This window comes from Phocoena sinus, chromosome 12 (genome assembly GCF_008692025.1).
Source record: "Phocoena sinus isolate mPhoSin1 chromosome 12, mPhoSin1.pri, whole genome shotgun sequence".
Classification (NCBI taxonomy): domain Eukaryota; kingdom Metazoa; phylum Chordata; class Mammalia; order Artiodactyla; family Phocoenidae; genus Phocoena; species Phocoena sinus.
The window spans coordinates 390,071-414,775 of record NC_045774.1 but is presented as its reverse complement, the minus strand read 5'-3'; positions in this window follow the sequence as shown (position 1 = coordinate 414,775).

Sequence of the window (24,705 nt, the reverse complement as noted above, 5' to 3'; positions counted from 1 at the left end):
TCCCACAGCCACCTGGGGGTGGGAGTTTGGGAGCCGCCATGTGCCCCCCTCCAGGCCACGCGCCTGGCTCCCGGGGGTGGGAGGGAAGCAGGAGGCACCGTGGTGGCATTGAGCTCACAGGCGCGGGGACGCCCTCCCACGGTGAGAACACGTGGAGACCAGTGCCCAGCACCCAGCAGCTTGCTTTTTCCATCAGCAATTTGCTGAATAAGGACAGGATGGGCCGGTGCGCCGGGCCTGAACGCGCTGCACATTCCCCAGCAGAAGTGACTGAAACTGGCGTGTTTGTGAGTCTCTTTAGCCAAATTGCCGTTTATCTTGGTTTTAACCCAAACAGGCTGCGAACCAGGACAAACACTCTTTGATGTAATCAGCATATGACCCAGGCCCCCTGCGCGCTGGTTCCTGTGCAGGGAAACGAAACAGGCCTTGAAACTTTGTCTGTGGAAACTGTGTGTCTGCAGCTGCAGTGGTGGTCACAGCCCTGCTGGGCTCAGCATCCGGGGCCGCCCGTCAGGGGACGTCCGTGCCGGTCACTCAGCATCCGGGGCAGCCCGTCAGGGGACGTCCGTGCCGGTCACTCAGCTCCTGGGGCAGCCCGTCAGGGGACGTCCGTGCCGGTCACTCATCAGGAAGTCACCTGCCCCTCGCGTTCGGAAACTCACACTTTGGGTGGTGGGAGGGGCCTCGAGAACTCTCAGGTGAGCCAGAGGGACCCTTGGGCATGAGGCGGGAGCTTCTTGGGTGGCCACCCTCATGCCTCCCTTGTCACCTGTGATTTCAGGAGACTTGACCCATGTGGCTCTGGTCCCTCTGCCCTGAGGAGGTCCTGAAACTCCTCTGATCGACTGTTTTCTTTGGTGACAGGATGTTATGTTTTTTCTACTAAGACTAACAACCTTGTGGAGGGAGCTCGGGACCTGCGGGGAGGCCCACGCTGCATCTGTGCCTCCGCCCTGTGTGGCGCTGCCCTCCTGGGACAGTTAGGTCTGGGACAATTTCATGGGAGAGAAGGTTTGTTTCCCACAACATCCCATGGAACCCACTCCCTTTGGAAGCCAAGCGCAGAAGCACAGAGAGGGGCAGGGCTGCCAGGACACCGCGCTCACCATGCCCGGGGCTGCCCGTGGTCCTGCCTTCCTGGGTTCGGCAGCTGATTCAGAGACTAGGGCCTTTCCAGGTGCCCAGACTTTCCCAGGTGTTGGAAAGGTAGGGGTCGGACAAACAGCTCCTTCCTTCCTGGAGCTAAAGTACAATGGGAGAGACAGACGTGAACCAATGTACACAGAGTAATTGTTGAATTTAAGTTACCGTCAGGAAAGGTACAGACGGGCTTCCGTGAGCAGTTTGGGAACACGGCCCACAGTAAGATATTAGTCACTGGTATTTGTCTCATTTAACAAAGAGAAACAGACCCCAGAAGAGGTGACTTGCCTACAACTTCAAAAACAATAGTGGCCGTGCTGGAGTGGGGTCCCGAAGACACTAGGATGATTCCACCTGCGGTGCAGGGAGCAGATCGGAAACCAGGTGGCGGAAAGAAAATCCCTAACAAAGGAAGTCACTGGCCAGGTTGTGTGTCATTTGTCAGCAACTTAAAGACCAGGTAACAGGTTTTGAGAGAAGAGCCGGCGGGGCATCGAGTGCATCAGGACCCCGCCTGCAGGTTTGGGGCAACTTTTATTTCACAAACCGCCTCATGGCAAGTTCTCTGCCTGAGAAGTGGGTTTGCGCACACCCGTGCGGGGGGTCCGCTGACCCTGCAACAGTGGGCCACCCGCCAGCAGGAGACATGTGGGGTCCAGGGCAGGTCTGTGTAAAGAGCTTTTCTTGGGGAAAGTCTGCAGACGAGAGCAAGTGACCTCCCAGCCCAAAGCCAGTCGCTGGCAGTACTTTGGAACCTTCTCAGGGCCGGGATGGGGGCCGGTCCATCGGGGTCCCCAGCCCACCCCAGAGAGACCCCGCTGCACCCCCCAGGCCTGCTGCAAGGTGACTGTCCCAGGTCCCTTGCCAGTGCAGCCCTGCAGAGCCGTGGGTCTCACTGCGGGGAGCAGGTTGGAGACTGTCCTGTGCTGTAGGGCATGCGGAAGGGAGCAGGGGCAGTGCGGAGGCCTCCGGGTCTGGGCGGGAGATCACCCTTCTCTTTGAGAGTCAGGACTCAGTGAGACACACACAGGCACACAACCAAGCGGGGAGGTGGGGTCGAAAACCAGGGTGCCCGGGAGCCCTGGGCTGCTTCTAACTCCCAGAGTCTTAGTTCTGTCGTCTCTGAAACGGAGTATCTAAACCGACTTCATGGTTTTGTTTGGAAAATCAAAGGAGAAGTTAGGCCGTCCCAGCTGGGGCGTGTGGGTCTGAGAGCCACCTACAGGCTACTGAATCTGAGCACCCCTGGGACACCTGGGGGTGGAGGGAAACCTCCCCGGGGTCTCCACGTCCCGAGCTACACCGGGACACGCGGACACACAGGCCTGTGAGACAAAACAAAGAGCCCAGAGACAGATTCCAAGAGAGATGGACACTTAATGCATGGCAAAGCCACACTTTCAATGCAGTGGAGAGAGACTAATTTAATAAATGCCATGGAGCAAAGACAACAGACCTTTCAGAAGAATACTTAGAAGGCCTTCTGTACAACCTAGGGGTTGGGGGAGTTTCCGGGTCAGATGGTAACTTCTCACAGAGAAGGTGAAGGTACCTTAATCGAAGTCAACCGGCGAACACGAGAAGATATTTGCAAAGTTACGAGAGGAAGAGGGCTAACCTACAACAAGGTATAATCTGTGGAGAGATTTAACAAATTGATTAGCTAAAGGTAACCCAATAGAAAGAAAGGATATGAAGAGTGGTTAACGGAAAGGCAAATCTAGAAGAGCACGAATGCGGTCCAGAAAACGCTAATTAAAGGAACCGGGAGATACCAATCCACAGGCGTCAATTAAAAAGAGTGATAGTCACTGCTGGGGAGGAGGTGGTAGAAATGTGAATAGTTACAGCCCTTGGGGAAAGGCATCTGGTACCACCTAGCGAAGAAGAAAATCTCCCCCCACCCAGGAATTCACGCTCTGCATTCCACATGGGAGAACACGTGTGTGGAAAGCAGGCCTACAAGGATGCTTACCGCCCTCTTTGCAACGCCCTCTCCCCGCACAGGAAACAGAATTGAAGCTCATTGGTTGTGCTACGTTCATGTCGTGGACTATTTTGTAGCTGCTGTGAAAATGATGAGATTGGTACCAGCTGCCCTGGAACGTATTCTTAAGTGAGAAAAACAAAGACGAGGTAAAATTACGTAATGTTATTCAATCTTTTCAACAATGACACACTTGCATACGTGTACGTGAACACGTGTAAGTGCGTGCGCTTCTCATTGGAACAAGGCGAAAATCTGGAAGACACGCCCCCGTGGCTTATACTGACGGTCTGGCTTGGGGGTGGGGAGGTTGAAGGAGAAAGACAAGACGCCAAAAACAGGCTTTTTGGAAAAAAAAGTTCCGCCATGATAGAAACTTCACCTGTGATACTATCTTATTTACATAACAGTGTGTGTTTCTGTGTACAGATGCATAAGTGACGGTTACTGCAGGATTGAAGGTTTCTGATGATTTCCTTTCCTTTTAATACCTAAAATTTTGTTAGAATTTTTACACGAAAATATTTTTAATATTACTTACTAGGAAAAGAGCGATAAGGCTATTTTACTGTGGGCAGAAAGGGAAACATACAGCGAGATGAGGTTGGCAAGGTGCCTGACACACCTCGTGGTGGGACCTGGATGGGGGGCCGTGGCACAAAAAGGGCCCAGCTTTGTGGGCGGGGGGTGCATGTCAGCACGGCTTGCTGTCAGCGAGGATAAGACTGAAACATTCCAGGACGCTCCTCAGTGAGTCATCTCAGAGCAAACATGCGACAGGACAAACGCGGGTCCACGCTTCCTGTGCGGACACGCCCTGTTCCTCTGGCCTCTCATCCCCCTGGCTGAGGAAGCGGCAGAGCATGGTGGGCTTTCCCGTCTTCTTGAACCTTGAGAAAAACAGCCTTTGGGTGGAGCGTGTCTTCCTGCCCCTCAGGAGCTACCGGGGGACCTTTCGAGCACTGACTTAACTGTGCCATTCAGCGCACTCACGCTAATGTTTCTTGCACAAAAAGGGAGGCTGCTACTGTGTTCTGTTAGGTCTTTCTGGGTGTTGTAAATTTTTAAAATTCCATGTTCTGTATATTATTAACTTAGTATTGAAAACCGCCACTGAACACTTAACAAAATTGAGGCTTCTTGAACCCAGATGATACGTAAGAATGCCAGTTTTATTCCTTTTATTTCCAGTGGGCTCAACGGAATAAGGAATGTTAACCTCTAGGAGGTGTTACGGCTTAATGTTTATTTCCAAGCCTGACGGTTTCTTGCTGACGCTGTTATCAACCGCATGCAGGATTTCACTGACCGGTTTCCCAAATGAGCACGTCGTGAGGAAGCTGCTCGTCTGAGCGTGAGCCCATCTGGTGCCCTCAATGGCCTGCTAGTCACGTAGGTGAGGTACGTCTGCACTCTGTTTACACACAGGCAAACTGGTCCCCGGAGATTAAATGACACATCTAAGGATGCACAGCCAATAGGGAGCAGAGCCGGCCCGGTATAAGCCCTTTTAAGTAAACGTCCCGTGTTGTCTCCACAAAGATAGACGCTTCTCATTTAATTAACGAAAAGGCCTTGCTTTGAGCTCATCTCGATACTTGACTGTGGACAGTATGGAAAGTGGATATTCTGCAGTCAGAGGCCTTACCTTCCTTCCTGGTCTTTTCATTTCTTCCTTCTGTGGTTGAATGTTAATTGCAATTAAATCTTGTCTCCCAGATGTCAGCCTGAATAAGCCGTCAGCAGCCCTGTCTCAAAAGTGAGGCCCTGCGGGTTCAGTGTCGTTGGATGTGTGTCCACACCAAGAGCTTGCCTGTCGACCTGGTGCCGTTGGAGCAGACGTCAGAGTGCCGTCGGAGCGGCCGAGACTGTCGTGAGATCCTGGCCTGGCCGCGCGTCCCTCGCTCGCCTTCCTTGTGAGTATTTATGCTGAGTTTGGAAAGTAACAGCAGTTTGCTCCAGGAGGAGTTAGCCAGGTCAGTCCCTGCGGGTTGAGATAAAGCCTCTGCCTGGTCCACAGCGAGGGCTGGAGATGACAGCGATCTGGGAGAGTAGCGTTGCCTGACGCGGGGGGCCTGCGAATCGCGGCAAGAGCCTGGGCAGCTGGAGAGTGCCAGGAACCGGCAGCTGCCCCCTACTCGTTATCACCTCCTGGTGCCCAGGGTGCAGACCGCCTGAAATTATAATGGCAACCAATTCTTCACCCCTGAAAATCACGCCCTTTTCTCTACTCCTCCGAATGAACAGGAAAGAAAGGATTTTCAGAAAACAAACAAAAGGTATAAAACCCAGGACAAGCTACATCTCCCTAGACAGAAACAGCACTGGAATGCCATCTCCGTGGCACAGCCCACGTTTCACGGCTGGTCCTCGGCTCGGGCCCTCAACATAAGATGCTCTCCAAGTCTTAACAAGCCATTCCATGGTATTTTAAACTCCAAATCCTGGTGAAAACACTGAGTACTCGCTGAGATGAGATAACAGGGCAGAGTATGGAGCGAGAGAGCATGCAGCCATGTGGGCACATGTGTGCACGTGTGCGCCTGCACGCCTGAGGGATGGGCCGCATCCGACCTCTCTGCGCAGGCCAGCAGGGGTGGTCCTGCTTGGGGACCAGGGCAGGGTGGATGGCACTGCTCACCATGTCCCCACCACGTCCCGGGACAAACCCTGGGGTTCCCCAGCCATGCCGAGCCCTGGTGCAGGCTGGTATCAGAAGGGCATGACGCTTACACAGACACGCGAGCGACTGTTCCGCAGAGTCGATGCTCTGTGCCTGGGAACAGCCAAGCAGCTGACACTTGTCTACAGTTTGCACTTTATAAGGAAATGTTGCGTATGTGTGTTGTCTTCTTCTCATCACCGTGAGGCAGACGCGACTTTGTGAGGCCCAGTCGTTTGGGGGAGACGGAGGGAAGCCAATTCAGCTGTGGCCTCCATGTGACAAGTGGATACCTCTCTGGGCCGGGAGGTGAGATCTACCTGGCCAGACTGTGGGCAGATTCCGGAAGATTCTGTGGCCAGAGTGTCACCCTTGATGGTCACTAACGCCTTGTCACTTGGCCAGCGAGTGGCAGAGCGACAGCCCAGACGCTCACGTGCGTTCACTGGACATTTAATTGGAGCAAGTGCTGAGCCAGGCGCTCTGGGCTCGTACGAAACCCCAGCCTCTGTCCCGGGCTGGCGGCTGGAGGGACAGAGACGCTGGTGCGATCACAGCCCCATGGGGACCTCATGTCCACCGCGAGCTGTCGGGTTCGGAGCCCCTGAGGCCTGCAGGAAAATGGAGTCAATGCCAGGGCATGTTGGGCATATGAGGAGTTTCTAGACACCAGAGTGTGTGTGCACGTGAGGACCAGGGCCAGGGGAGGGACCCCTGTGGCCGCCAGCGAGGCATGTGTGCGTGTGTGCACATGTGCACGTAGATCTACGTGCTGTAAGGAAATCTCTTCTGCAATTAGAAACATGGATCTGGTTTAGAAGCGAACCACGGAAAGACACTTTTGTTTCTGCTGTTTTGTGCTTGGAGCATCAGGGCTGTTGATTGTGTGTTGGTATGATGTACATATTCAAGGAATGTGTACTCCAGTCTGGAGTGCTCTCAAAGTAGGAGGCTTCGGGCTTCCCTGGTGGCGCAGTGGTTGAGAGTCCGCCTGCCGATGCAGGGGACACGGGGTCGTGCCCCGGTCCGGGAAGGTCCCACGTGCCGCCGAGCGGCTGGGCCCGTGAGCCGTGGCCGCTGAGCCTGCGCGTCCGGAGCCTGTGCTCCGCAACGGGAGAGGCCACAGTGGTGAGAGGCCCGCATATCGCAAAAAAAAAAAAAAAAAGTAGTATGCTTCTCCATATTTTCCTCAGTGTCTGTTGTCTCATTGATTCTGCCTTTGGAAGGTCCAGAGGCACGGAATCAGCTGATTCCATCTCTAAAGTGTGCAGCCTCTAAAGGGCTGTTTCCTCATGGGTGGTCACGACTCGCCAGGTGTGGTGGTGTCTTTGAATGTGTGTCCTATTTCCATCCTCCTATTAAATTCTAGGCCCATCATCCTAAGACCTCATTCTTAACTACTTTGTACCACAGCAACGGTGCCAGAAGACGGGGCGCAAACTCAGCATTTCTTGGTTTAAACTAAATTACATCATTTCCTAGTTTAAGAAGGAAACGAACTTGGGATTTTAAAATTGTGAGTTTGGCTTTGGTAATTAAACATTGAACACAAGGCAAACATTTTGTTATTTTTGCTGGAATTCCCCAACTGCCAGGATGAGAACACTGCCAACAAAATACTTTAAAAGATCATTGACATTTCTGTTCATACACAGATCCAGAAAAGGTATTGTTTTGCCATGAGGTCAACAAGAACGTCACAATATGTCGGCAGACCTGAAATTAGATCCTTCTTGAAATAACCTAGCGTGGGTTGAATAAAATTTCTACTTTTTTCCCCCCTAGTTTTCTAGCTTTTGTTATCAGAGTTGGTAGGTGTCATCAAAAACCTCTGTCCTGGTCCAGAGAAGGGCACATATATGGATGAACACTGAAAACTCCACCAATCACTTTGATGTTCGTGTACATAAAGCATGAAAGCAAATGTTATCTGCAAGTTTTGCTCTCAGCTGACTTTGCATGATTTTCTGTCAGGCAGCTCTGCCTAGTATTTTATGACAGACCTCTGCATCGAGGTCTGTCATGCCTGGTTAATTTGGGATTAACATATACACGCTGCTATACATAAAATAGATTGAATCAATTCAATAACCAAGACATGGAAGTAGCCTAAGTGTCCATCAACAGGTGAATGGATAAAAAAGACGTGGTACATATATACGGCTGAATGCTACTCAGCCATAAAAAAGGATGGAATCATGCCATTTGCAGCAACACGGATGGACCTAGAGGTTGTCGTACTAAGTGAAGTAAGTCAGACAAAGACAAATATCACATGGTATCACTCATATGCGGAATCTAGAAAAAGTGATACATATGAACTTATGAGAGAGAAACAGACTCACAGACATAGAAAACAAACTATGTTTACCAAAGGGGTGGGGCTGGGAGGGATAAATTAGGAGTTTGGGATTAACATATACACACTGCTATACATAAAATAGATAAGCAACAAGGACCTACTGTAGAGCATGGGGAACTGTATTCCATATCTTGTAATAACCTACAATGGAAAAGAACCTGAAAAAGCATATATAAGTGTGTGTCTATATATCTCTCAATCACTTTGCTGTACACCTGAAACTAACACAGTATGGTACATCAACTATACTTCAATTTTAGAAAAGTAGGCAAATTATGTGTACAGGTAAATCACACAAGCAAAAATACAAATTGCTGATAAAAAGGCAATTTAAAAAAAACATGAGAGTCGGTTCAGTGCTGTGAACCGCACACGGCGGGTAAGTGGAAGTTGGCGGTCTCGGATCCGTAGGGCTGCCGGGCAGGGACCACGCCTTTGCCGTCTGCATGTGAGCATCGCCAACTGTGCGCCTCCCGCAGGGCGGGTGGGTGGAGGTAGTGTTGCATCAGTTAGTCGTGAATGCATGTGTGTTTGGGGTCATCGTACTGGAGAGTGAGGAACTGCTCCTGTCACAGGAGCCCTCCTGTCTCCCACGGAGTCTAGGGTTTCACGGACACGCGTTCAGAGAACGTGTGTGCAGCTGACCTGCGGTGGGCCTGCACACCTCAGAGACAAGACGAGGGTGCTGATTCCATCAGTTACCGCTGGGGCCGGGGAGGGGACCGAAAGGAAAGGCCTGGTGTCCGCGGCCCGCGTTCCCTCAGGCCCTGGGAAGGGCAGTCCCACACGAGTCAGGGCGCAGGGCTCTCATCTGAGAGTGTCTAATTTCACGGGTCACGGCTTCCAACTCCAACTTTCTACTGCAATGTCAAATTTATAGCCACACGGATGACTCCCCTTCCTGGGGACGCTCCCTCGGCATCAGAGCAAAGGGGGACAGACGAGCCCTCACGGCTGGAAAGGCTTCGCGGGGGCAGGGTGGCCAGGATAGGTGGACGTCCCTGCACCCGTGGAGTGGCTTTTCGGACAAGCTAGTGTGCTTCCGCCTGGCTCAGTCCCCGGGGGTCTGGGCTGGACCCGTGAGGATGCCCGGGCCGCCGTGTGCCAGGGCAACAGCTTCATGGAAATCCATCGAGCGTAAAGATGAGAGGGTCACGTCCAGGAGGCGGATAGCGGCGATCATTTCACAACATACACAGCGTCGAGTCATTACGTGGTGCGCTTGAAGCTATGCTGTGTATCTGTGACGCCTCAAGTGAAAATAAATATGCAAAAGCAAAAGACAGGCCCTCCTCAATCCTTACTTCAGCTGGTGACGGCTGCGGAAGTGCCTAAAGCTAGAGCTGGGTTCAAATTCCAGACCCGTCGCCCTTTTCTTTGGTCCAGCGATGCTGAGCCCGTGTCTCTCTGAGGCCGCGTATGAGAGTTAAGATAGGGAATTTACAGGAAGTGAGAGGCTCGTGGTGGTTTTCACAGAGGAAAGCGGCCTTCGTGGCTTTCCAAGCTAGCGATGGTGCGGACGGTGTTGCAGGGCTGCGGCCCGAGGGAGCTGCGCTCACCAGCTCACGGCCTGTGTGTCATCTCCGATGGGCAGGCCTCAGGGGAGGGACCCACAGCCCTGTGTGCAGACACGGAAACCGAGGCTGGGAGAGTTCAGCGGAGAAGCAGGTTTGAGGGCGGCTGTGGAGCCCAGGCCTTGCTGGGAAACAGCGGCCATAGGGTCCTCACCGGCACTGCTGGGCGGGGGAGGGCATCGTGGACAGTGATGCTGCTGGGCACTGGGGACGGGGGTGGGGAGAGAGGAAGGGGAAGGCGTGGGAGGCTGAGGCCGGGCCCAGGAGGTTTACTTTCCCGCTAGTTTCTCCACGTCTGTTTAATCTGTCACCAGGGGTCACTGGCCAGGCGGCGGCTCCTCTCCAGCGGGCTGTTCCCAGGACGGTGCCTGGGAAGGAGGAAGACGGCACTTTCCAGAGATTCAGCGAAGAGGAAGAGCCGCTGACACACGGCTGGAGGTGCTCCCAGGACACGCCGTCTGCCCCGCGGTCAGGGATCAGGAAATGACTCGCCCTGTGGCGGTTCTGCTCCAGTGGCCGTGTCACTGGCCTGCCCGCAGCACCCCAGGAGCAGCCCCTGGCCACGTCGTGCCACCTGCAGCAGCCGCCTTTTCTGCTGGGATCTGATTCTAGTCTGTTGATATGGGGGAGGGTGGTTTGTCCAACATGGGGCAGGGGGTTGTCCTGTTGGTTGAAAAAGTCTGTTTAAGGTTATGGAAATTCTGACACACATCACATAATGTTTTAATTTTTCTGAAAACAAAATGCTGCTTTTCAAATCTTTCAAGGGTGAGTCAGCACTTGTGTTATTGGAGCCCCACATGTCTTCTGTGTACAAACCACCACAGCCGTGGCTGACGGGACTCACTTTCACTAAGCGGGATGGGGGACACGGGGCCCTCCAGGAACAACCAGTGCTGGGAACCCCCTGGCTTATGGCGCCTCATCCACATCTGATTTGACAATTTTTTTTACACGCTCACTTTTAAAAGGTCATTCCTATTAGCTTTCACAGAAACAATTCTCTTTTCTTTTTACACTCATATGTAAAGCAATGTTTTGTGTAATTTGTTAATTCAAAAAATAGTGCCTCCTAAGTGTCTGACACGTAAGGGTTAACTCCCGTAATTACCACAGGCTACCGGGGGAGGGGCACACAGGACACTAGAGGGGTGTCCATGGTTAACTCCCATAATTACCACAGGCTAGACTGGCTTGGGGCAAGCAAGCACACGTGACTCTCGGTGAGCACAACTCTACTGGGGGAGGGGCACACAGGACACTAGAGGGGTGTCCACAACAGGGGAGGTCCCAGAGGGCCAACAGCAAGGGGTGCTGGGCATCACAGAGGAACAGGAGAGAACACGTATGAAAGGAGCTGGCTACAGGACAGCAGTTAAAGACCTGTATGTTGTCTTCACCACCACCATCACCACCACCATCACCATCACCATCACCACCATCACCATCACCACCACCATCACCACCATTACCATCACCACCACCATCACCACCGTTACCATCACCACCACCATCATCACCACCATCACCATCACCACCATCACCATCACCACCACCATCATCACCACCATCACCACCACCATCATCACCACCATCACCATCACCATCACCACCATCACCATCACCACCACCATCACCATCACCATCACCACCATCACCATCACCACCACCATCACCACCATTACCATCACCACCACCATCACCACCATCACCATCACCATCACCACCATCACCACCACCATCACCATCACCACCACCATCACCACCGTTACCATCACCACCACCATCATCACCACCATCACCACCATCACCATCACCATCACCACCACCATCACCACCATTACCATCACCACCATCACCATCACCACCACCATCACCATCACCACCACCATCACCACCATTACCATCACCACCACCATCATCACCACCATCACCATCACCATCACCATCACCACCATCACCACCACCATCACCATCACCACCACCATCACCCTCACCACCACCAACACCACCATTACCATCACCACCACCATCATCACCACCATCACCACCATCACCATCACCATCACCACCACCATCACCACCATTACCATCACCACCACCATCATCACCACCATCACCACCATCACCATCATCACCATCACCATCACCATCACCACCACCATCACCATCACCACCACCATCACCACCATTACCATCACCACCACCATCATCACCACCATCACCACCATCACCACCACCATCATCACCACCATCACCATCACCATCACCACCACCATCACCACCATCACCACCACCATCATCACCACCATCACCATCACCATCACCACCACCATCACCACCATCACCACCACCATCATCACCACCATCACCATCACCATCACCACCACCATCACCACCATTACCATCACCACCATCACCATCATCACCACCATCACCACCATCACCATCACCATCACCACCACCATCACCATCACCACCACCATCACCACCATTACCATCACCACCACCATCATCACCACCATCACCACCATCACCATCACCATCACCACCATCACCACCACCATCACCATCACCACCACCATCACCATCACCACCACCATCACCACCATTACCATCACCACCACCATCATCACCACCATCACCATCACCATCACCACCACCATCACCACCATTACCATCACCACCACCATCATCACCACCATCACCACCATCACCATCACCACCATCACCATCACCACCACCATCACCATCACCACCACCATCACCACCATTACCATCACCACCACCATCATCACCACCATCACCACCATCACCACCATCATCACCGTCGACAACATTTTGAGCATTTGCGTTAGGTTCTATGTTGAACACATTACATGGACTACCTCATCGAATCCTCCTGTAACCCTATGGCAAAGATCTTATCTATAGTTTCCATTTCAGAGGTGAAACTTGAGTCAGATAGGCCAACGCACAAGTACACGTGGCAGGCGAGCAGTGCAATGAAGTGAAGCTGCCCTGTGTGATACAGTCTCTCCCAAAGTGCTGCCACAACACCTTGTGGTCTGAAGAGCTGAATCGCAGGAGGCTAGGCACCTTGCCAGCCTGGGCCACCTGCTGAGGCGAGGGAGCTGATACTGGAGGTCAGCCTGGTCTGACCTCAACACCACAAACGCTCCACCTGGCCTCCCGTCACACGCAGCTCTCCCACGTTGGGAGGAGTCTCAGGGCCTGAGCTCCCCGGAGCACCCCACTTGCCTCTTAGTGGCCCCTGTGAGCTGTGCCCCTCGCTGGGGCAAACGAGGATCAGAGCCTGAACTGGCCTGATGTGGAAATGCCTGGGGTGGCACCGGCGTTCTGAAAAGGAGTGCAGGGACCATGCTGGTGGCAGCCAGCCTCAGAGCGAAGAGTGAGCCTGGCTCTGTGTCAACGTGGTTGCACATATTACCCACCGAACGTCCCACTCCTTTGAGGTAGATCTTAATTTTACATGCAAGAAAGAAGGGAGAAAAGCATCCCATAGCAGAGCTGGGATGCAAACCCAGATGTGTCTTACTCCAGCCCCTGGGTCGTAGCTGCTGGTTCTGTGTTCCTAACCCTCCGGCAGGAGTCACCGCTGGGCCCTCCAGACGCCAGGCCCCCATGTGGAAGCGCCCCCTCGGAATGGGTCTGGATCTGGTTTCTAATTTCCCAGTGTGAGGCGTCGGGGATAAGCCTTGCGCTCCTGCAGCATCTGAGCTGGGCATGCCTTATATCCCCATCCTGTGGGTCTAATTTGTCTGGCCGAGCACCTGAGACTTGAGGCAAAGCCTGAGTCCAGCCTGAACTCTGAGACGCTCATCTGGGACCTGATGCCCTGGCCGGCTCCCCACATCTGGTCCTGTTCCGCACACCCTGCAGCAGCTGTCATCTGGCATTTGGTGAGGGGACAAGAGATCACTCAGCCCTTTGCTGTCACTGTCCTCCAGACACTATTTTCTGCTAGTTACTTCTATTGCCCATTTCTGTCTGCATGAACCTCTCCCAGCAGCCCGACAGAACCACACCTGCCACAGCTACGCCGGCCACTCAACACCCACTCCCCAGGCCGATCCCACCCGGTTCACATTCACATGCTCGCACCCACGCCCCCGCACACCTCTGCCCTAGAACACACACTCCTAAAGGGAATGCAGCTCGTCTTACGCCTCCTCTGACCCCAAACAGAGGCTCAGTTCCAGGCGAGTTATCGGTACCTAATAGGCCGTTGTTTAGCTGAAGTGACTAAAATAACGAGATTATCTTAGACAAGCATTTATAAAGTTAGGTGTTCAGATGAGCATCTTTCAGAATACTGTTTCTGGAAAGTCATTTCTTTGGTCCAGCGATGACCAAAGCACTTTTGAGCCTCCCTTATCTGTGCAGCAACGCGCCCAGGAGCTGAGCGAAATGTCAGACGCTCAGGAAAGTCGGCAAGGCTCTCCCTGCCGTGAGGGCTGCAGAAGCTCCCTCTTCCGGTACCTGAGGTCAGATTCGGCTCTAGGGTCCTGGCCTCCACGTTGCAAGGGCCCATCCAGGAGCAGCCTGTCCGTTTTACCCGCCGTGGAAGCAGGGACCCCTCTCGCCCCGCCAGGGCCCAGGTGTCCGTTCACAGAGCGGTGACTCTGCTTCTCAGTCACTGAAGGTGTTAAGAAGAATGAACCAGGTGCCAGGGGCTGGGAGGATGAGTAACGGAATGTGCGGTGGCCCAAGCCGACCCAAGGGAGAAGACAGTGTTTCTGGAGTGAGATGGGTGTTGCTGTCTGCCGAGGGCTTCCCGGGGCCACGGCCCAGGCATCTGCTTGCGGCTCGGCGGGGCCGCCCGCAGGCTGTGTCCAGGGTTGCTAGGGCTGGGCTGTCCCCCGGCAGCGCACGGAGCTTCAGGCAGGACTCGGGTCCTGGAGGGCCTCAGACTTCTGCTGGTTTGGGCCCCGTCTGCCCCTCACCTTTGTGGGGGTGGGCTTGGAGGCTGCAGCCACAGACACCAGGGCCGTGTTCTGAAACATGTTGGGTCTCGTTCCCCTGGTCCCAGGCCACTGCCGTGTGTCCAGATCCCCCTGGGAACGTGTGCATTGGTTACAGGCACCTTTGTGCTGCCAGTTGCCAGCATCACTACCGGGGCTCTCTCTGTTTGATGATGAATTAATGATGGTTACTGGCAACAACGTGGACTGGAAAATCCCGGGCTTCCTCCATTTACTGTTCCACATACTTCCTCAGTGTTTCCTGCAAACCAGAGAGTTACTAAACAACGTCACGCATGACTCATTCTCAGGATCCAATTGACTAGCCCAGCGGACTGCGGGCGTGAGTGGAGCTGCAGGTAGCTTCCCTGTAGGAGGAAAAGGCCCCACAGCTGGCGCTCCTTTGAGAGTCCTTGTTCACGTGTCTCGCGGTGGAAGAGGCTAGAGGAGCGAGGGCGGCTCAGGAGCGCAGCCGGAAGGCCCGGCTCTGCTCTGTGGGTGGGGAGCCTGCACGTCGGGGGGGGGGGGAGGTGCTGTCACAGGGCTCACACCCCATGTTCTTTCTGCTGCCTCTTTCCTCGTGCTCAGCCCTGAGTCTCTCCCCGCCGCCCACAGTCTTCCCGCCCCTCCCTGGTCCTGTTCCGTCCTCTCCTATCGGCGGCGGCGCGTGGTGGTTGAGGTTGCTCCCGGGTCCCCGCTGAGACGGAGCACGTGACGGCAAGCACCACTGATGGCGGTAGTGAGCTGGAATGGCAGATGACTCGGTGGAAGGTGGTGAGCTCGTTTCCGTAGGGCTGCCTGTGACCCTGAGGCTGCGGTGGTCAGTAGTGAGGATGAATGGCCAGCAGTGGCCATGTGGCGTCTGTCCTAAGGCTCACGGAAGAGCCCACTTTTTCCTGACCTGGCCAAGGGAGCCATCGTGGTTGACCTCTGACCCCCACCCTCCACTCTTACACAGCCCGGCGGGGTGAGCGGAATTCGGAAATGGAGCCAGATCTGAACCCGTGAGCCAGCTACTTCCACAGCTGGTTGATTTGGGATAAGGACTGTGGGCCTGGGTGTCCCGGCACTGAAATCAGGACAACAATGCCTGGTGTCAGCCATGCGAGGCACCAGGAGCCCCGTCTCTGGGTGGGGCCGGTGGTCACAGGACTAGGGAGAACCAGACCTCACCCCGCTCGGTTCTCGGGATGCCTCCCCGCTTTCGCAGAGGGCATCGCTGCCCAGTGCCTGCACCCCGCTGGAGCCGCTGTCTCCTTCAGCACCCCGGGCTCAGGAGTGATCCCGTCGTTGGACACCTGCTCTGTGCGCCAGCCGCTGGGACTTTCAGAGGCCCCGGGGCGCTGTGCTTCCTGGTGTCCAAGCTGCACAGACTGGCCGTGAAGGAGTGTTCTCCCCAGGCTGCTGCCCGTTCTCTCACAGAGGCTGTTTATTTATTTCAGGAAACACTAACTCATCAACGGTGTAAAATTAAAGCACTGCAAATATAACTCATACACTTCATCTTATTTATGAATATAGTACTTTTGTGTTAAGATTAAAAGTATCCCTCTTCTCTGGTTCTTTAATACTCAGCTATAAATTTTTTAGATTAAATTTATATAAATATTTTATACCAGTCGATTGACTAAATGTCTTCAGAGGTTACACTTCAGACCATCATCATACGTTTGACATATCTGATTTCCTTGGGTACTTCAAGCACCTAATAAGGAAATCTTGTAAATCTAACCGACAAAATCTTCTTAAGTCATTAAACAATGTTTATGAATGGCTTGATTTAATCAAGCGAATTCCCTTAACTTGGTTTCTCAGCTTCAGTGCTGTCAACAGGCTGAGCCGGTAAGTCTTTGCTGTGGGGCGGTCCTGCCCCCCCCCCAGATGCCAGGAGCAACCCCTCCTTGTGACAATAAAAAACGTCCCTGGACATCACCAAACATTCCCTGGGGATGGGGGCAAAAATCCCCCCAAGTTAAGAATCATGGTCTTAAATATTTAAACATGATTAAAATTTAATTAGCTAACCCCTAAGAATTTTCTTAAAATCACAAGTTTCCTACCTTAGATGCATATAAATGCTCAAATGCATTTGAAAATTAAAAGATCAAAACCCTTATGATCACCAAGCTGCTGCCACGCCCAGTTGTCAGATAGTAAGACTGTTACCACGCAACGTGGGGTCTGCACCTGGCTGTCTTCCTTCCTGAAGTCACTGTCCCCAAAGGGAGCAGGGGGAGCTGCCACCCAGGTCGCCTGAGGTCACGTGTGCCCAGGGTCTGGTCAAGTCTCAGGTCAGACAGGAATTCAGAATGCAGGTGAGAGGTCTGAGACCAGAGCGTGCCCCAGGCTCCTGGTAGGAGGACAGCCCTGAGTGGACACCACTGGCCCTTCCTGACGCTCTCAGGGCCATATGCTTCCTGCAGCCTGGGCACCACCAATCCCTGCGCCCCGCAAGCCCAGCTTCCTTCTCGAGGTAGCTTGAAGAAGGTCTTCAAACCCTTACTGCCCATTCTAACCTGGCGGGTTTACAACCGTCCGAGCCCTGCTCGGTGCTGATGGAATTGTCTGCCGGGTGTGGACCGCACGCCTGTCTGGGTCGATGGGTGCACAGCCTGCCTGGTAGTGGTCGCCCGAAGCTCTGCGCTGTGCTCCTCACGTTCTCCCCAGCACCGGACACGCACAGCTCCCAGGGGCACAGCGGCTGCTCCCCTGGTCACGGGTCATGACTGGCGGCGAAGCCCTTCTCAGCCGGACGTCTGTGCTTTCAGGTCCACCCCAGGCCTCCTCTACACCTCCTTACATTCTGACTCTTCTGCACCACGATGTGGGCTCAGCTGTTCTAAGGAGCCCTGGAGCTGCCGAAGGGCGCCAGCAAGAGGGGCTGCATCAAAGCCTGGGCCTGGGCCTTCGCCTTCCACGAGGGCTCCTGGGGACTGCACGGTGGACGGAAAGTCACAGGTGTGCACTGCTGCTTTCTCAGGTCGGAGCTGCGGTGGGCACTGCAACTGCATTTCTTTGTAAAATGCGGTTCTGATGCAGATGTCTTTCAGCAACACTCTCCTTGGTGAGCCACTGGCTCCTCAACAAGCCTTTGACTCCAAACCATCCCAGTGAAAACGCACTTGGTTACTGCCTGCTTGGCTTTTCTGCCTCACTGGATGCTGGGCTGCCTTCTTTTCCGAATCCCTTGTGCCGCCCTGAGCGTTGCCTTTGCTCCCGGGGCTTCTCCTGGGGACCTGGCTCCCCGGGCCTCCCTCCCGCTCAGAGGAGGGCACCCCAGAGGTAAAATGAACCCAGTAGCTCCAGAGGTGACGACTCTTAGCTTTAACAACAATGGTGTACTGGGGGTTTAGATTATATGGCATAAAAAGGATAGTCATGTCCTCACGGATGGCCCCGCTTGGTGTCTGGAGTTTGCCTGCGCTGTAATTTCTCATCAACTCCTGGAACTTTATTCTGAAAGCAACCTGAGCGAGGTGTGAAAAGGATGCTGAGAAGCCTACGCAAGATGCCAGACGCCCGGGCAGATCCGGCCACCATGCCGCATGAGACGCTGCCCCGAGCGCTCCACAGCAGGTGCTGAGGGAGTGAGTGTGCGACGGGGACGCGCCCCTGATTCTCGGGTGGACGCCCGTGCACTCCCTGGGGCCTCCGGCCTCAGCAACACGTCGTTCTGCCGCAACTGGGCACCAGGAGCAAAGGTGCTCTTTGGAATTAAGCCTGGTTTGCAGGATCGGGCGGGGGCAGGGGAGCAGCGGTTGGCTGCAGGGCTGAGGGAAGTTCACACGGGGTTCGCGTCCACCCTGCTCCTGCCCTGTGCCTCCCCTGATCCTCGTGGGCTTTGTCTTCCACTCCGACCAAAATAAAGGCCCCCCTGAACCTTCCACTGTGCACGTAAATTGATCTTCAGGCCTGGGAGCTGGTCGCAGCCCCCAGCCAGGAGGAGGGGAGCAGGAGGTGGGCAGGACGCCCTCTGGACTCGGCGACCTCACATCAGTTCCCGTCTGTCTGAGCCAGAGCGTCAGGACACAGGAGCCCGTGTCTTAACCAGATAAAACCAGAGGGCGTCTCTGGTGCGTGGCTGCTTTGGGCTGAACTGTCCCCCAAACGCACAGGCCTGCAGGCCAGGAAGGGGCCTAGCCAGCACCAGCCCCGCTGGTACCCTGGCCTTGGGCTCCTAGCCTCTGGACGGTGAGAGGTGCAAGTCTGCTCTTTGAGCCCTGGCCCATGGACTTCGTTGCGGTGGCCGAGCTCCCTGCGCCTGGTCTCCACCAGCCTGGAGAGAGCCCAGCTGGTCGGCCCTCCCTTCGGAAAGAGTGGGACCGTTGCTTGAGCCGGGGTGGAGGGCATGTGAGCGTGAGCCTGAGGCCCCTGTGCCCTTCGTTTCTCTTCTTTGGGGAATGTGACGCCTGAAGGGCACATGGCCCTGAGGAGTGAGGGTCCACCCAGGGGCATCCTGTACCTGGTAAACGGTGACCTTGCCCCAGGAGAGACGGGAGGTCCATTCCAGACATGTCGCTGTGGGGTGGACGGTGACCAGGGCCGGGTGGGCAGAGCCGTTTCCTCCTCGGCCCATCTGGTAATCAGGCTTTGCTCTTGAACAAAAAGTCTGATAATCCCTGCAGTGTTTGTCTTGGCAAGCACTGTCATAGCCGCTGTTACTCACAGTCATGGCTAATCCCCGGTATGAGATGCACTGTTGCCCTATGGCTGCACGCCATCTCCGTGGCACAGAACCTGAGTAGAAGGGGATCTCGTTTCATCCCCAGTGAGAAGTCCTTTATCCACAGCACCCTGCTGACCTGTGGTGGCCTGAAACAGCCTCCATCATCATCACCATTACAGATACCGCACACTGGGAGAACCCCATTATATTAATTATTAAATAGATTCAGATGTGCGTTAGGTGATAACTGCTGAAAACACGATAACCATAACAATAACTTTCCGCTATGTCTGAGCACTGAAAACAGTATTGTAAAGGCAGTTTTTTCTTTGTTTCTGAAGCGCAATGGGCGTGAACAAGCGTATCCATATCTACCCATACGCGCCCTTACGCACAGCCTACACGGTTGCCCAGAAGAAGTCATCTGGAAGTGATTGTTCTTCTTGACGAAGCCCAGCGGTGTTTCAGCATCAAAGATGTCGGAGGGAGGGGGACGGTCTTCGGCTCCGGCCGTGGTGAGTCCACATCACTGATGTGTTGGCACAAAACCACGGTTTTCCTCTGACCTGTTGTTTCCTTGATGGAAACAAAGCTTCCTGAGCACTGGTGGCATGAGATGCAGGGGCCGAGGTCTGGGGTCAGGCTGGACATTTGGGCCTGTGAAGACGAGGCAGAGGATGGAGGCTCCATGGCCCAAATGCCAGAGTGGAGGGGTCTCTGGGCGGCACCCTCTGTGCCTTGCGGGGGTCGCCACCATCTCCTGCGGGGGTGGGTGAGGCAGGGGCGTGGCACTGCCCACTGAGCCGCAAACCTGCCGGACGGCTCGGCATAGATGGGTTTACAGGCAGGAAGGGAGGACAGGATGTGGGACTTCCCCAGTGACGGGGCTGCATCCCCGAGGCCCGGCCCCCGGGACCCCCGGGAGGGATGCCGCACACGGTAAGGCACAGCGGCTTTCTGTACAAGCGCTGATCGAGGCTGAATGTTCTGCAAATATCTGATTTGAGCCTCACACGTCAGGCAGCTGTCTGTTCCCTGGGACCCGGTCATCCTGTGGGAGCCGAGCACACCTGCGCTGCGCTCCCCTCTCTCAGGAGGGCCGGGACCGCCCCCGGCACCTGCTGGGGTCACTGAGCCCTGGGCCCCGCCGCATCCCACCCTGCCGGCTCCACCCCTCCCCTGCCCTCTGGAGCGGCCCCGGGCCTGCGGCTGCCAAGGTGACCTGCAGGCAGAGGAGGGAGGGGTGCGGTGGTGACGAGTCTCCCAGAACCAGCGGCCCCGCCAGGCCCCCGCCTGTGCTGGAGCGGCCGGCAGCCTCTGGGAGGCCGTGTGGGGTTGGGGGGTTTCCGCAAGGGGAGAGCAGGACCCTCGTCACCGGGAGCTGGACAGGAACGCACACCGACCGTGAGCGTGGTGCGGGGAGGGGACGTGTGCCTGAATCCGCGGAAGAGGGACGGCGTCCGGTGACACAGACGCCCAGAGCCCATCTCCTCCTTAAGCAGCGCTGGGGCGGCTGGCGGGTGAGGATGGACAAGCCCGGGAGACCGTGCGGCACGGGCCCCCCAGCCGGGGTTAGCCGCCCACCGGAGCATCACTGCCCCCTGGAAGGTCATCCACGCTGGCCTGACCGCCAGTCGGTGCCCAGAGAGGGGAGCGGTAGGGGGCATCTGGCGGGAGGCGCGGGGCTCACAGACTCTGCTCTGTCCCCCTGTGTTCCCCCCACGTCTCAGGCATCGAAGGCACAGACGGGGCATGGCCACAGATGACCCTCGTCACTGGTAGCAAGACCCTCCAAGAGGCCCCGTCCCCAGGGCTCTGCCGGAGGACAGGGCAGCCTGCCGAGGGCCCAGCACCTCTAGTGCCAAAGACGCCCGCCTCTCCTCCAGGGAGGCCTACGGCCTGAGGACGTCACTCAGACTGGCCGTTCCCCAGCCCCATCTTGCAGACCTTTACTTGTTTGTTAAAATCCCACAGTGCCTGGCGCACCACGCACGGAGGAGTCACCGAGAGGCTGTGCGTTTGGCCCTGTTCCTCTAACTCTGGCGAGCCCGCCGCCCCCGCTCTGCTGGACTCACCCGTGTCAGTGTCGTCCTGACCCGGCTCCACAACTGCAGGCCTGGGAGGAGAGGCGCGAGAGCTCGGACCCTGCGTGGCAGACCAGGCCCGTCCTGCGGGCCGGCTCCAGGCTCGCCTTCACCACAGTCCACGTCACGCAGGTGGGACGGAGCAGGGCTAACATCTTTCCCAGGTGACAAAGCCACCACCCGAGTCCCAAGTCGGGGTCTGGCCAGCAACCCCTGCTCCCTTCTCGCTGCCCCTGCCCTGGGGCAACACCCTCTGGGAAGGACCCCTGCACTTCCTCGGGACACAGTAGCAGGCTCCGTCTGCAGCCCCGGGGCCCGAGGGTCTCCCCCAGCCTCGGTCCTCACCAGACAGGACTTGACCCGCCCCTGCAGGCCTCACGAGTCTGCACAGGGTTATAGGCGCCTGGGAGGGAAGAGCGCTCGGTGGGACCTGCTGGCCGTGCTCACAGCAGGCCGGACGCAGGAAGGCTCCACAGCGTCCCGTGTCCAGGCCTGCAGCTCGGGGCTCCGAGGCCTACCAGGTGCAGCTCGGGGGCACCCTGTCCGGTAGGCGGGAAGGCGGAGGCTCAGGTTCCCGGGCTGTGGACGTCTGCCCTGGGTGAGTGGGTGCGGGGGGACTGGAGGCCGAAGGGACCTGGGGCCTCGAAGCTGGAGGCTGCGTTGCTCCCACCTGCTGAGCCCAGCTTCCCAGTCCTGGGAGGGCCAGGCTGGGCGTGCGAGCCCCTGGCCGTCGGGTGGCTCTCAGCTCTCTTCAGGGTGACCCCTGGAGCAAGGGCCCTTGACAGTCAGCTGGGCTCTTCCAGCTGTGGTAGAGGCGCTGGGTGGAGCTGCAGAGGGTGTGAGTGGCCAAGCGCCAGGGGCCCGCATTGGCTCCAGGCTGTCCCTCCGCCTGGAGCATCTGCAGCGTGGATCCGTCCGTGATCCATGGCTTCACTGTTGCCACCCCACCCCCAGTTCCCAGGAAGGGGAGGGCCGGTGGGCGGGGGTTCCAGAGGGAGGGACAGACCGTGTGCACGGCGTGGTGCGGAGGCGTGGGGAGGGCCAGCGGGGCCTCACGGCACCTCTTTCTGAGGCTCCTCTGGGCCAGGAGCGCTTCTTCTGGCGTCGGTCACGTGGAAATCAGAACCTCCCACGTTCCAGGCGCAAAGGTCTGAGGAAGCCCCTGGTGGGCAACCAGCACGTGCACCCATGTGCACAGAGGAGCGTCATTGCGGCTGTGATTTCTGCTGTCTTCTCGGCCGCCCTCAAGGACCTGGGGGCTTCAGCCACGTTTATTTTCATTTCGTGATTTCCCCTTCGGTATCCGTGGCAAACTTTGCGGCCAACACAGCATCGCCCTGGCCCGTTGCTCCTCCCAGGCCGGGATGCGGGCAGGGCCCGCGTCTCCAGCACCTCCCAGGGCGGGTGTGCCTGCGGTGGCTCTCGAGGCTCAAAGCGGCACGAGGAGCAGACCGCGGAGACTGCTCTGGGCCTGACTCTCGCCTTGGGCCCCCTGCCCAGTGAGGACGGCGTCCAGCCTGCTTCGGGGAGCACGGTCCTCAGCTTGAGTCTGGCCCGGCAGGGGCTGACCAAGCCCGTGTCTCCCACTTGTGGGCACGGTGTGTCCCTGGTCTGGGCCCGGGCCTGGCCCACTGCCCGCCCCTCCTCCACCCTACTGTCAAGGCCCCACACGGCCTCTCTGGGCCTCACTTGCTCTCCGGCCCGAGCTCCTCCCCTGAGGTCTCAGGAGCAAAGTGGCCTCAGGAAAACAGAAAACGGAGGCTGCTCGGAGGACTGGCTGCCAGATCTTGGCGGCGGGGGGCGCGGCGCACCCTGGCTCTGCTCGGCGTCAGCAGCCCTTCCTTTCCAACCTGCTGCCCCGACCTCAGGAAGCAGGGACGTTCCAAGGGAACCCCCTCCCCACCCTGCCAATCACCAGCCCAGAGGCCTGAGTGGCACAAGATGACCTGGGTGTGAGGGTCCCGGGGCACCTGCTGGGGCGCCCCCATCCTCCCCCGCCCCAGCCTCTGGCAGCTCCGTCCACTAAGGATATGTGTGACGGAGGTGCAGGGCCTCTGTCCTCCGCGTGGGCCTTCACTCCCTGGGCTGTCAGGAAACGCCCGCCCAGCGTCCACTGCTGCCAGGCGCTGTGCTGGGCCCCGGGGGAGGAGCCCCGCCCGCCGGGGGAGGCGGCCCAGGGCAGCAGGTGTCTGGGAGACCAGGGGCCCGGGGCAGCCGGGCTCTGCCCTTGGCCAGCTCTGGTCCCCACAGGGCATCGGGAGATGCTCTCGGGGTCAGCGGGGTTGGACCCACAGAGCATGAGCGAACAGCGTCCTGGGAGCAGTCACCTGCACACGCACAGATGCAGACAATGAGCACGGTAAGGACAGGGGGCGGCCAGGTGAACCGAGTGGAGGGCGTTCACAGAGGCAAAGGTAGAAGCTGGAGCTGCAGACGCAGGGCGCCCGGCCTGCAAGGAAGGGGAACCCCCCTGGGGGATGGCCCGCTGGACGTCATAGGAAGTGTTCGCCCCCTTGACCTCGCCCTGGATTTCGGCAGAACCCCGCCTGGGCTCGCAGCCTCACCACGTCTTTGCTCAGAGAGGCCCCAGGGCTCCCTGCAGGCCCAGCACAGGGACAGCGGACAGAAGAGCAAACCCGCCAGAGGGGGCGGAACCCAGAGTCATGGCAGGAAGGGGGTCTCACGGTACAATCGGGGGCACTGGGCCCCCACACGCCGTTCCCCGCAGAGCCTGGAGCTCCACGCACGAAGCAGCGGCGTCTGAGGTCTGGCCCTGCTCTGCCCTGTGCGGGGCTGGCCCGGTAACCCAGGGCCCCTACCATCCGCTAATGCTCGGGAAGGCTCTGGAGAGCGTCTTCAGTTCACCTTTGCTCGTATTAAAATGCTGACCTGAGATTTTGGTTGTGCCGAGGGAAAGGCTGCCTGGGCCAAAGGAACACTGTCCCTCCTGGCACGCCGGGATCTGGAATTGTGGTTGAAAACCTGGCCTTAATTGGAACTATCACCTGTGTGCGCCCAAGTCTGGCTTTAATCCTTGGCGGCATGTTTGCTGAAACTCCGCCAACGCAGGTGAGGACGGCGGCCGAGCTCGCCCGCTGGGCGCCTGCTCTGCCCCGGGCTCCGAGGAGGGTGAGCCAGGAAGCTTCTCCATCTCCACGTCCCCTCTGTTCCCTCTTGAATCCGGACACCGTTCTCCCGAAACCCAAGTGCACACGGGCTGGACTTGAAACGTGAAGGCC